Source organism: Astatotilapia calliptera, chromosome 17 (assembly GCF_900246225.1).
Source record: "Astatotilapia calliptera chromosome 17, fAstCal1.2, whole genome shotgun sequence".
Classification (NCBI taxonomy): domain Eukaryota; kingdom Metazoa; phylum Chordata; class Actinopteri; order Cichliformes; family Cichlidae; genus Astatotilapia; species Astatotilapia calliptera.
The window spans coordinates 34,905,979-34,920,354 of record NC_039318.1 but is presented as its reverse complement, the minus strand read 5'-3'; the positions used below and the strand labels follow the sequence as shown (position 1 = coordinate 34,920,354).

The following is a 14,376-nucleotide window of genomic DNA, read 5'->3' as shown; positions in this document are numbered from 1 at the left end:
CTTGATCTGTTGAGCTCTCCCAGCTTTTTTTTGTTACTCTGTCATGTCTCCTAACATATGCACTTGTTGGTAGAATGCAGATGAGCTGCTATGATCCAGGGTACAACAGGGGAATCTGAATTCCCAGTCCATCAGTCTAGCTTTTTGCACTGTAGATCATTGTGACTGGTAAAAGTATTTAAGATGAAATTACATGTGAGAAAATGTGTGTCTTTTTGTCAGTTAGCCATATTGGTCTTGCAATCTCCTCTCTGTATTCTGACAGAAACATTGGTGTGATAATGCAGCTGGAATCGAGCTAGACCTCCATGTCATGGTTCACAGGGCAGTGCAAGGCTTTCACAAGAAGACCTTTCATTGCTGGAGGACTTGTGCCTTTGTCTTTGTCTCAGACAAAAGGCTGACTGTCCTTTTCTAAGTGCTTTATTGCTGTTGTAGTCAACCTGCGGAGCATCTGAGACCCCAGCGGCTCAGCAGGTTACAGGCTGTATAGCCCTCATTCGCTGTCTCTGCTTTCATGCTTGTCATTGACAGCTGACGGGTCTTGCTGTATCCTTGACCACAGTGACCTCTTGATGGTCCCTTAAGCCGGGGGGGGGGGCAGGCAGTCTTCTTAATTAGTTGTGGCCTTGTGCGCCCAAACACATAAATATAAGTACGCATACGTTCATGCACAATTAAACAGATGTGCACACTTACACTGAAGAGCTCCAACCCCCTGTTTTTTTTCCCTTCTTTTCGTGATGTCAAGTGTTAAGCAACCATTACTGCTGATGGCTTGGCCTTTTGACCTTTGGGCTTTCTGGAGAGGAAAGCCTTTGGGGAATTTTAGGCTATCAGCAAGTTAACAAGTACTGTGAGTCAGTACACCAGCTGTGTTTCAGTCCGTCTTAAATTAGGTTCCCTCTGGCTTTTTCCCCCTCTTTGTGTAGTTATTTTTTGACCTCTTCTTTGTCGCAAATCTAAATTAGGTCCAAATTCCAGTTCAGGACCAGAACCAAATCATATTGCTATACAGTGTATACGTATGGATCCAGTCTAATTGTTGGCAGACCTCTTTGTATCCCTTTCATCAGGCCCAGTTCATACTGGGTCTTTCTGTGGGTGTGCATACCTTTTCCACATATCATTTGAATAGGTTGTGACTAGTTATACATCTGACAATGAGAGTGATGACACCGTATTATTTTCATTTAAACAAGCCCCATCAGCAGAACATAAGACCACTTATTGATGTATTGAAGTGAGCACTGTCTCATTTAGAGAGGGAAAGGTTGAAAGCTGTCACTCTTCTTATGCTACTAATCAAAGTTCCTCCTAAAACCTGTGTAAGTCATGCACAGGTGCTTTTCTTCTGGCAAACAGGAGGCCTGAGAATGTTTCCCGAGCTCTCTGCTGAAACACAAGAATGCTCTGATAACTCTACCGAGATACACTCACTTAACACACTTTGCTAGCCACAACACTGTTCCATCTGTCCTCAATCTCCCTCAGTGTGTGTGTGTGTGTGCGTGTGTGTGTGTGTGTGTGTGTGTGGTAGCTCTGCTCCACAGCTGTGGGCTGTGTGTTCCGGTTGTAAGAGCTCTTATCTTATCTTGTCAAATTTCACTTTAAACCTTTGGGGTTTCTCTGTTTTCTGAAAGATGAGTATCTGTCATTTTATGATGAGCACAAAGACATAGCTGTACTTTATTTGAGTGTAATGTACCTACTCTTTGTTTTTTTTCTGCTATATGTAAGATTATATGTAAACATTTGGTGCACCAAAGTCCTGACAGTGACAGGTTTGTGAGTGGGTACAGCAGAAACTATTTGAGTTTTACTGTAAATGAAACTGGTCAGCCAGCTTTCTTTTGTTCCACTCACGGCTGTAAAACCAAGCAAACCATGCTGGTTGGTGGCCAGAATTGAAAAACTAAAGGCCAAGATTGTCTTTTGTCATGAAGTTTGCAGTCTGAATAATAATTGATGTTCTTAACTGTACAGTAAGTCAATTTTTTAGGTTCTTTAATAGACAAAAAACATTTTCTTGACAAATATACATAGATTAGTGTATAATTACATCTTCCGCCACGTTGCCCTGCCATCTTGAATGCAGTGGCGAGATAGACATCGCTATTTAACCTAATCACATTTTATGTACGTGTCTCGAGACGCAGCTTGAAGTTACCTCTTTCAAACTATATATGACATTTAACACTTGTACATGTATGTTTTCTTCGTGTCATTATGCCTTTCTCCACCTCCTTGTCATCTTGCCTTATCCACCGTTGCTCTTTCATTTTCACCTCATCCTCTTCCTCCTCACCTCAGGCCTTATCTCCTGAACTTAAGACAGAGCTGTAAGACACAAAAAACTTGAATAAATATACTTATTTATTCTTGATACTGTCACAATTACTTATTGTCAGCAGATTAGACATGTGATCCTCCGGACAGCTGACAACGAGCTGGCTAAACAGCAACAGCTGGTTGTTAGCTAACATCATGCCAGCTAATGTTACCTTTTCCTCTGATAAAGAGTTGTTTACATTCTCACACTGTATGCAAGTTTATTCACTACTTGTTGGAGTTTAGCGATGTTAGATCCACTTCAAAGGATGTTTCACTAACAGAGGCTAACAGCAGAAAATACAGCAACACTTTATCACAGAAAAGTTCAGGATATCCTCAACTCACCTGGCCAGCCCTTGTGATGGGGTGGCCAGGTGTAAATAAACATGGATACCTGTCATATGCAGCCTCACAGTGGGCTGTCAGGCTACACTCACTACAGATGAACGGCAGCCAGATTTGTTTGTCCTGCAGTGGTTGCAATTTATGCACTTCAATTGGGAGCGCTAAAAAAAACAGAAATCACTTGAAAGCAGTCTGCTGATCTGTACTGGTGAGAGTTTACACATGTTCCTTTAAGTGTTGGTGCAACGGGACTTTATACATATCTTAATTAATGTTTGACCTCAGTAGAAATCTTACATGTGATTGAAGTAAGTCTGTTTCATTAACCACTGTGAACACAGTGCACATAGGAAAGGCAAATGTCAATAGCAATAAAGCTGGTGCATGTTCCTTTTTAGGACTGGGCAGATCAATAATGTTAGCTGCTAGCTTATTCATCTCTGTAGCTCCCATTCATCATATATACAAAACGCATTGCCTGTTTTTTTTCCCTTTTTCCAGGGAAACTATATCTCGGGCAAGGTTTATAATTGTTAAAGCATGCAATAACAGGCTATAGGAGGAGTTGTGCCATATAACTCATTGATGCAGCAAAGCACGCCATCACTTAAACAATTAGGAATGATTTATGCAAAATCGTCTTTTTCCACTCAAGCTGAGACGGCATGATGCTACACGCATGCATTCACCCCACTCCTCCCTCCACCTCCCGCCTCCTTTTGCTTCCCCATCTTTTCCCCATGGGGCTTTTGCCAAGCCTCCCTGCATTGGGTTTGGCTCCTAATCCTGTTGGAAGAGTTGCATAGCAGAGCTTTGTAACATTTCTGTTCTCGTCCCTGTACGACCCCCACCACTTTCTGTGCTTTCCCCTTTTATAATATGCATAATTCGATTTCTGCCATAAGACAGGAACTTCAGCTTTGAGTGTGCTCTAAATTCAGGCCAAGTAAAATAATGTATTCTGATTGGTTCATTTCAGCAGGCAGACCACTTAAAAACATTCCTGTGAGAACCACGGCTTTACAATTTATAAGGAAACATCAGTGTAGTTGCATTTGTATCATACACTGCAGAGTGTTGGGTGTAATATGCAGCTCTTTGTGGCTTTTCATTCTTTTCAATCTCTTTAGCCAAAACATAGTCTAATCCAACCTTCCTCTCTTTGGCCCCCGTCCCTGGTTCTTGGTGTTCTTCCTCGAGTTCCTCTACTGGAAGCAGTTGTGGTGATGCACAGGCAGACATGACCTTTCACATGTGAGATCAAAGCAGGACATGGGGCATTTACATACACAGTCAGTGCTGAGAAATAACTCCTCTACACATGACACATGACCTCAGGCTGATGGATGGGACAGACAGGGGGCGGACTATAGGGAAAAGAAGGAGGAAGAGAGAATTGTGATGTAGCTGTTTTTGTGCATTTCACCAACAACAGCTGGATAAAAGTCTGGTCTCTTAAGTCAATGTCAATAATGGAAATAGAAATGCATTAACTTGAAACGTGTTCCACAACTATTCCTGATATGTGATATTCAAACTTTCTAACTGGCCAATCGCACTGGCTTTAAAGTTTTCCTGTTGTGTCAGTGTGTTTGGCGTTTGGCATGCACAGCAACCGATAACCGATTTCCCCAAGCCTCTTCCCTCTCTATCACCATGTTTTTATCTCTGTCACTTCTTGTACTTTCCTCAAAAAGGTTCTCACTGCTCGAACATGCGCCTGCATAGTTTTGCTCTCCTTCCATGTGCCTGTTGAGGCTAAATCTGTCCTGAGTCGTTACAGGAACTTATTAGATTACTGTCCTCCTTTCTCTACCATGCCTGTCTGTCTCTGTCTCGCTCACTTGTCAAGCTGCTTGTCCTTTCCATTTTGCGTGCGTCTAATGTTATAGGTTTGGGCACGTGGCTTAATGCGTTGATGTTGATTAGTAGGTTCAGTGCCTCAGTCCACACTGAATTCATGCATGGATTGACAGTCCTAAAGGTGATCCTAGTGTAGACCCTTATGTTGGGATTATAAACCCTTGTGAAAGTGCACATGGGCAGCTGTTGGCAGTAGGGATGAGTAGATGTCCTCATGAATGTATTTTTCAGTCTTTGAGGACCTATAAATAGTTATCGGTCTTGTAGGTAAGTAAATTGTAAGGCATGCAGACGTGCACACTGAGCCTCGCTTTCCCCTTTTAATAATGAAATATGTCACTCACGATACGATACGTTGTATGTATGTTTTCTGGCAGCAACGTGAGCAATAGGAAGTGAATTAATGCGTTCCAATTGAAGTCAGAAGGCGGAATTTCTGGGTGCTAGTTTAGCTCACCTGGTTGAGCGGGCGGCTCGGCTCGGGACCTCTCTCCCACATTTTCGTCTTTAACAGGAAAATAAAGATGGAAAAAATGCTCAAAATAGCAGGTTAAAGATATCACAGTTATATTGTTTTTAACTTGCTCCATACACTTTTGTCCTATGTGTGGCCAGCTGTGTCTAAAGCACTTTATTTGTTAGAGCTGAAAATGCAATTGAGTCTTTGGCCTGAGGCGGGGTAGAGAAGAACACAGATCAAGTGTAATAACAGTGTTCGTATCTCCTCGTCTCTGTTTGTGTGCTCAATGAGCGAGAAAGGAATCGCATTCATGCTTAATCTTGTACATTTACTGTGGGCTAATGTGTTGTAGTTGTGTGTGTGTGTGTGTGTGTGTGTGTGTGTGTGTGTGTGTGTGTGTGTGTGTGTGTGTGTGTGTGTGTGTGTGTGTGTGTGTGTGTGTGTGTTTTGCTATGTGGGCATGTGCACCTCCAGGCTGTAGTCTAGAGTTTGAAGTGTAAATACCAGGGGATCAAGACAGGTCACTGTGGAACTCCACTGATGTCTGAATCCTCAATTACAGGCTAGAGAGTCGAGGGACGTTTAAGGATCTAAAGCTGTCTGCTTGATGCCGTCTTTGGCTGCGAAAAGAAATATGGCCGCACACTGATAAGTTAGACAAGGATCCACTTTTTTTCTCACTAAAGGAATCGCTTCTAATTTGTGTGAAATATGACAGAAAACTGTCTTTGTTGGAGATTTCATTTTACTTTCTCCCAGATCAAAAACGATATTTCACATCGACTATGCCTCCCGGCCAAAGTATTATCTGCTTATCTAACTACATCCAAATCTGTCTTATCCGTCCACCTTTTTTACTTCAGACACGTTTCCTCCCGCAGACTTAATCCTCATGCTTTTGTTTCCAGCAGGAAATCTCTTGTAGCTGCCCGGAAAGTCAGCTAGAAAGTGAGGTGCCTTCCCATCATGCAAGTGTGTTTGCTGTGGGGATTTCAAAGGAGTGGGGGTGTTTGTTTGCAAACACCCATGCCCAGGGTTTGGGTTAGAGATGGGTTAGGAAGTAAAAATGTGGTTCTACCTTAGAGTTTTGGCTTTTCTGTAAGTTTGAGTGTGTGATTTTGTGCATTTTTGAATCGTGTCGAAGGATGTGCTGTTTAAAGACGACCCCTCCCCCCCTTCCCTCTCGGTCACACGCACACTCTTGGGTAAGGCTATCTCTTGTTTGCCTGCTGCTTGTTTACATGCTTCAAGACAGTGAGACGGTGACAGGTTTTGGGTGGTGGAGGGGTGGTCCTTGTAACTGGACGCACCTCTCTCTTCTGTCTCGCTTTCTTTTTCATTCTCTCTGACTCAGAATACACAATACTCTTCTTTGTGTCTCACAGCAGGGAGGTGATGCAGGGGAGGGGGGGGCTCTGCTGCTTGCTAACGGCTCACGAGTGTGACATTACATGCGTCACGATATGCTATGACCAGCTGCTGGAATGTTAAGTGGCGATGGCGGGTTGGAGGGGTGGGGGCTGAGAATTTCACCTACTTTGTCATCCACCTGAGTGAATGACAAGTGCGACTGTGATGGAGGAGGGTCATGTCTCATTTTTTGAGAATGACCCTCAAGCGAATTAAACATCGAGTAAGAAAAGTCAGAACTTGTGCCAGATAAAGTTCTGCTTCCCTGCTTTTAGCGACAACCCTCTTGTTTATTTTCCCTTCCTCCTTGCTGACGCTGGCTCCAAGTGCAGTTGACGTTGACTTGTTGTCAGAGCAACACTGACAAATTTAGAATAGCAGTCACATGTAGGTGGCATACCGAGTGTCCAGATTTTGTACTAATATGTGCTGGTAACAACATAATGTGACTCTGTTCAACTTGTGCTCTGGGATGCCAATTACTAAACTTCAGACCGCATGAGGATATATTTGAAACATACATTATGTAGCATCAGTTTAAAACTTTTTAATGCAAATTTTAGTTGCTACTAACTGTTTTAAGGCAAACTTTAAAAGATGTTATTGCAAACCTCGAATGGTTTGGCTTTTAGGTCCATCACTGATATTTACCCTCTAGTGTCCAGGTTGCTCTTAGCTTTAGAGTGAAGGCAGGAGGAAGTAAAGCATTCATTTTCATGGGTCATAAAGTGATAAACTCATTTTCCAACCTCTACTTTAATAAATACTTAAGATGCCACCTGGTCCGCAGCTGAAATAATTCAGCTGCAGCTCTTGCCGGTGGATCACATTTAGACCATTTTCACACATGCACTGTAGCCCTGAACTTTTTGGAATCTCACTTGGCAACACAAAGTGCAGTTAGTGCAACTGCTTACTGCTATAGACTACTTGTAAGAAAGGAAGACTGTGAACACCAACCTAGTTATCCAGAAATTGCCCTTACTATCATAATGTTAGTGTGCTCTGAGTGGCTTTTGAAGGTCTTTCCGTCTTCTTCCACTTTTCCAATTCAGGGTCACTGGGTTAATCATCAGTTAGCCTTTGCACCGTGTGAGAAAGTCAACGTACCCAGAGTATAACTCCACACAGAAAGGCCTCAGCCAGCCGGTGGATTTGAACCCTGGGCCTTCTTACTGTGATTTGACAAACACAACCACCATGCTATTGCTTTAGACAATACCAGATAAATACTAAGTTGCAATTTGCTGTAAAATCAATGCTTATATTTAACGCTTTGCATTAACGTGTAGGCAATTTCATCTGATGTTTTAACAAATACACCTTTTCCATTTCTCCGGCAGATGTAATGCTAAAGCAGTCAGCTGGCTTGTGTAACTAAAGCTATTTGTACACATCCTCAGCAGCCCTGAAATGTTCTAGACGTTACAAGACTATGGGGGAACACAAAAGTTCTGATTGGTGACATCATAAGAATAGCGCCAGGTAATAGTCATGTGAATTCCCAGCAAGCAAATCATTATGTATGTGGTCTCTTACCTGCTCTACACCTTAGTCTAAACCCCACACAGTACTTCAAAAGGTGAGGAACAACTTCAGAATAAGTCCTGGCTACATTCTTACAGTGCTTTCCAGAGTTTATGTGGAAAACATCTTATGCTTATTAAACTCATCATGTTGTTGCAGGCAACTCAAGAAAGTCAATGTTAATGGCTAACTAACAGTTAGTACAGAGAATTTGCCATCAACCCATAACTTGCCGTCATGCTTCACATGAAAAACCACAACTACTTTTAACCCTCTCAGGCTCAAATTAAACTTTTTGTTGCTAATGCACAACCAAGTCCTGCAGTGGTACTTCTGAGTAAAAAAAACTCATAAAATATGTATGTGGGGTAATCAGGTTGTTAGTTTTTAACCCTTGTGTGGTGTTCGTATTTTTGTTACTCAGCCAGTGTTCATGGGTCTGGTGGACCCGCTAGAGTTTTGGCTCACATTTATGAATTAATGTGCTTCTCGTTTTTCTTTTATATAAAATGTTATAAATAAATCAGTTATAATCAAGTGGAGTGAGTGGAAAGACACAACACATTTACACGTGAAAAAATAATTAATTGTTTAATTTTTCTTTTGAAAAAAACTGAACACGGATCTCACAGACCCGAACACCATACAAGGGTTAACTGTTGCAAATCGGCAACGCCTGCCTCGAGAGGGTTAAAAAGCTTGGAAGAAGGTAAGAAGAACATTTCATAAATGTACTCCATCCACTCTGTTCTGCCGTTCACCATTCCTTTTCTTTTTCCCAAGAAGTGTAATCTTAGTCGTTGCTAAGGAACATTTTTTGATACCTGTGTAGTGCCCTATGTGCAGTACCTTTGGCTGTGATCGTCACAAAGACTTGGCATTGGCACTGACAATGCGGGTATTAGGATGAAATGTCAAACGGCTTAAATGGATTGAGTTCATAGGCACAAACAGACCAATATCTGTTTGGCATTAAAGGGCCGTTGCTTAATTAAAAACTAAACAAAAACGTGCCCTTCTGCTGAAATGCTATCCAAGAAGATTTCATAAAAAGTGACCAACATAGCTCTCCTTACTCTAAATAAAAGAAAATTACTATCAAGAAGGTTGTTCCATATATTGTTTGATGGATTAAATACCAGGTTTCAATAGAAATCCCCTTTGCATTAGAGTTGGCTGATAACGTTTCTCTCAGCAGCTTTCCTGAAAGCTGATATCTCTCTGTAATTACCCTCTCATAGAAAACCTCCTTGATTGGGGCTTTAACACTGATCCTGTGTGAGTGTTGTTGTTGGACTCCACAGAAGGACTTTATGCCAGATTGTGTTCACAGAGGTGTCAGTTTTAGTCATTTCCCCTTCAGCCAGGGAAGAAGCCAGTGACAGGTGTAATCTTGACAGTTATTAATTTCTGTGTGCAAACTTGTTGATGCACGCTTGCTTCTCAAATTGTTGGCTCTTTTTGTCTCACTTGCTGTCAGCATTTGATTTTCTCAAAATGTTACATTTTCATGAAATCCCTGCATGTGTGTTGATAGCTACATCTTTGATCCTTTTATTGCTCATACTGAGGCTGCGGGCTTTCAGCTGGCTCTGAGCTCATTTTTGTGGTAGTTTCCTCACGCTTTACTTTGGCGAATTATCTGTTTCGGTGAATTTTGTGTCTTCTGAAAGTCTGCGAGGGTCTGCTCAAGTCCAAGTAATGTAAGTTTCATTATGAGAGCACCAGCCAGAATGCTAGCATTAGCTCAAAGCCCTTCTGTACCTAGCTTGCTAGCAATTAGCCTAGGGCTCCTAGCATGGTTGTATTGAATTACATTCCCCAGAAATGAGTCTAAGTCATGTTTTAACAAAATGTTAACATTATCTGAGGTTTGACTTGTTTCTTACAGGTGTTTTCAGGTGTCTTTTTTTCTGAATGTATTATGGGGTGTCTGCTCTGTCAGAGAAAAGCAGGAGACAACAATTACTTTACAAAGCCACATAGTTGCCCATATCGTCCCACTTACTGAGGCACAGTTTTACAGTAATAGATGTTTTCTAAAGCCCACTAGAACGTATGACTGGCTCATCTGAACATCCAAACATACGTTTTAGTTTCTCTGATTTTTTAAATTTTTGAAAACACTGTTGTACTGTCCATTAACATTAATAACAAATATCTCTGAGTAAAAGTCAGGAGTTTCCCTGAATCTAAGCACGAGAAACATTATTTTAAATGTTCAACATATTGATGAAGCCAGTTTCTGAAATGATCGGACATTTAGAATGCATAAAAATCACTCTTTAGCTTTAGATCTTGCTCCAAGGCACTTCTGCGGCCTGAGTGTTTATTATCATGAGGGGATTTGAACCCTGATCCATAGCAATATCTGTCGCCACACTGCTGTCATCATTGGTGTCAGCTTTCAACCTCCTGGCACACTGTGTTGTACTCTGACAGTAACTCCGTCTTGTCAAGTTAAGGGGAAAAAATTCTTGTGTTTAAACAGTGACACATTAACGTGTAATCATAGAACTAACAGGAACTAGTCGTATGAGCTTATACATAGTCAAATCAAGCAGATATTTATTTATGAGTGCACATGGAACAGTCTAGAGTAGCTTATTTTTTTAATACAGAGTAGCGGAGGTGGAGTAGGCAAATCATGCACCACACCCTCGGTCACACTTGGCACCTACAGGCGGAGCGGCTTAGGCATCTGTAAGCATTTCAAAGGACCTGACTAAGACGTGTGGATTGAAGCTTTGTATGTTTTCTCCAGCCCTCCAGGCCTCGTCTTTTAACAGGGAGCTAGAGATACAGATACATAGATGAAGACAGAGGGAGCTCTGAGGTATAATGGATTTCCTTTGCCTTTTGATACATTGTCAGGATGCTTTTTTCAACCAAGACATCCTCCTGTTACGTTTTGGATAGTGTGACTCTTACACATACTCATCTGTAAACTGTACAGAAGCGTGTATAAGCACACTCATGGCCTTCATGTTGATGTAGATCACACTTTGGACTTTGCAGCACCTGATCTCCTTGCCTCGAGTGTTTCAAACAGAGATCCTCTCCACCTTTTATATGCAACCCAAAAAATGCCTCACCCTCCCAAAATGTCTTCAGTTGCACATGCATTGAAGTAAAATTTTGTCCTTCGGGGACAGGACAACACATTAGCCTTTAAAAGAGTTGCAAGTCAATATTTGTTGTACAGTTTCTCATATTTGGTGATAACTTTCTTATCAATAGTGTGTGACAAACCCCATGAGCTTGTCACACACAGTAAAAAGACGTATTTTTACCACTGAAAATAGATGCACAGTTGCAGAAGACCTTTGATGTAGAGTGTTAAAGATGAATGAAAACACATCGTCGGGAGATATCCATCGAACCGTCGTTTTCACGCCCAAATTCCAGACAGTGTTGGGAGAATCAAGTCTGGTCACTAGGGCTGGGCCATATTATACCGTTCACGGTAATACCGGTATAATGTTAGGCAACGATAGGAAAATGAAATATCGCGATAGAATGGGAGTAAAACGCGCATGCGCAGTGCCTTTGTTTTCATACGCACATGGCCGATTGTTGAGTGAAACAGATGATCCAGAATTGGTTTGTAAAAATGGTGCAACTTCAGTGATGTGGAACTGGTTTGGTGTTTGTCCGTCAGATACACAACAAAGCACATTTTTCTGCAGAACATGCAAGCGGCCGTTGTTATTGTCGTATTTGTCGGACTAAGATGCTCTTAAATCTGGGAGTAATCGGGGTCCTAAACTCCGTATACTTCAGGTCAAACAACACTGCAGCATCACTTAGAGTTAAAAACTGTCTAAATTCTTTCATCTTTAATAAAACGATCAGCATTGCTGCTTTACGAGGTGTAACTATGAAGTTTAACTTCCAGGCATCCATGAAAACAAAAGTTATTACATTTAACGGAGTTAGAAGTTAGCAGGAAGCTAGCGGAAGTTAGCTCGCTAGTTTCGCTAGTTACCTAAGCATGATATAGCATGTTCTGACTGAGAGATTTCTGAAAAAAATCAAACGTACAGCTCTGCTATCACTTCCAACATAAATGAAGACAGGAAACTAAACAGCAGTGACGTTTGTAGGGTTACTGAAGTTGGGCTAGCTGGTATATAATGATGTGCTACGTGATCGCTAGCGACACAGCTATGTTAGCATAACATAAACAGTGAAGCTGGAGGACGAACACTAACACTTTTCCACTTATAAAAGTTAACGTGAAGGTTCCTCATGGTTAGAGACAAATGCAATCGCATGGCAGGATGCTGTAAACGGACCAAACTTCAGTCAGGAGAACAACTGAGATAATCCATCCACAATACGAGGTTAGTCATTAATATACTGCAACAACATGGGAATAGAGCAGCTGCCAGAGAATTCAACATTAATGAATGAATGGTACAGAAGTGGAGGAAGCAAGAAGAATGAGTTTAATAAAGTTTGATTTATCTGACTGCTTTGTTTCGCTTAATGTGCCTTATAATGCCGTGCACCTTATGGTCCGAAAAATGCGTACTGCACACTGCAGTTTAATGTTGCAAAGCACCTCTTTTTAACTTCAGTGGATATTATACATGGTTATAATAATAATAATAATAATAATAATGGATACTTTATTGATCCCCATGGGGAAATTACTTGTTTTTCTCTGCATTTGACCCATTCACTCAGTGAAGCAGTGGGCAGCCCACTAAGCAGGCGCCCGGGGAGCAGTGTGTAGGGACGGTACCTTGCTCAGGGGTACCTCAGGGTAGCCGTTAAGTGGATTCGAACCGCCGACCTTCCGATCATGGGGCGACCACTTTACCTACTGAGCTGTCCCTGCTCAGGATATGTCAGCCCATTTCTAGTGGAAATGCCTTTTGGTTAAACTTTCAGCAAGGAATTTGCTTTTGCACTGTTACATTTTTATAAAGCTTTAATGTACATAAAAACCAGCTTGTTTAAGTGAAAATAAATGGAAGGTTGTCTTTTTGCGCTAGTAATGTTGTGGAGTTGTATTTTGTCTCGCATCAATTATATCGTCGGTTATATCGTTATCGCAAATTTTCAAATATATATCGTGATAAATATTTTTGGCCATATCGCCCTGCTCTACTGGTCACTTTCTTAGGTTGCCCACCTTGAATTTTCTGAATAGTTACCTGTTTAATTTCCACACTGGCTTCATTGGGAGTAAGGGAGCTGCTAGGGTAAGGTTTGTTTAATGTCAGTTGCAACTTACTCTGACATTTGGATTCTTTTAAAGCTGTTCCACCAGGTAATGTTGAGAAAAGTTCAGTTCATCTGCATGTGTGAAAACAGCTCGATGTTTAGCAGCAGTCCTGACACCTCTGTTACGGAGCAGAACCAAAAAACAACAATGGCTCTCTCTATCTCCCATCATCCCATGTGATGTTTGAAAATGACCTCCGTGCTGCTTTCTACCTTCAGCCTCTAATCAAATTACAGATTGGGTTACAGTGAAGATCTGTTTGTGTGTTTTGGCTGTGTGTGTGCATCACGTTCATGGTAAGAATCAGCCCCAAGTCATTAGAGGAGCTATTGGGGGATAGTTTCTATTGGAGGAGATAAGCACTGTAAAACAGTAATGTCTGCAACCTCACTGACCCCTCTGTGACTGCTCCATCCTCGCTCTTCTGATACTTCAGTGCAAACTGTAATGCACTGCAGCAAAGTAGGATATTGGCCAGTGCTACTTGCACTAGTGCCCTAGGCCTTTCGCCAACTCCTAACCCTCCAAAAAATGCATTGAGAGAGAGAAGCGCTCAGTGTCCTTCCCCAGGTACTAACGCCAGTACACTGGGATGTTGAGCACTACACTCTACTCAGGGTCTTCTAAAACACTGCCAGGATTGATTGACAAGTCTATAATGTACCTATCGTCTCTTAATAGACTCATTATAGAACTTTAATGCCTGCAGATGAGCTACAGCATTTCCTCTCACTTAAACATAAATGCAGGCAAGCTGAAGGAGTTTTGAGATAGAGTTTATAAAGATCCAGCCATCCTTTTTCATAAGTGTGTTTTTTAAACTTAGGCTTGGAGTGGAGCTGGAGCCTTTCCGAGTTAACATTCACCAAAAAGCAAGGTACATCCTGCACATCACTGGGGCCAAATGTGAAACTATACTGAATTTTTGCATGCTAAAGGTACTGTCAGTTCTTTTTTAGGTTATTTAATAGGAAAAAAGAATATTGTACCCATAAATATGCATTGATAAATGTGTAATTATGTATTCCAACAAACTGATGCAGTCTCACAAACTTAGAATTAATCCATTAAAAATACATGGTAGAGAAAGGCGGTGCAACCCTTCCATTTCCAGACAGCTACTGAGCTAGCTAAACAACAGCTGGTTATAAGCTAACATTATGCTAGCTAATGTTAGGCCCGAATGTCCTAAAAATCACAC

At 41.5% G+C, this 14,376-nt stretch overlaps 1 protein-coding gene across 6 annotated transcripts in view; it reads left to right on the top strand.

Moving 5' to 3' along the window:
- celsr1a (cadherin EGF LAG seven-pass G-type receptor 1a) overlaps positions 1 to 14,376 on the top strand; it is a 95,967-nt gene that overhangs the window by 4,735 nt on the left and 76,856 nt on the right. The window lies entirely within an intron of this gene.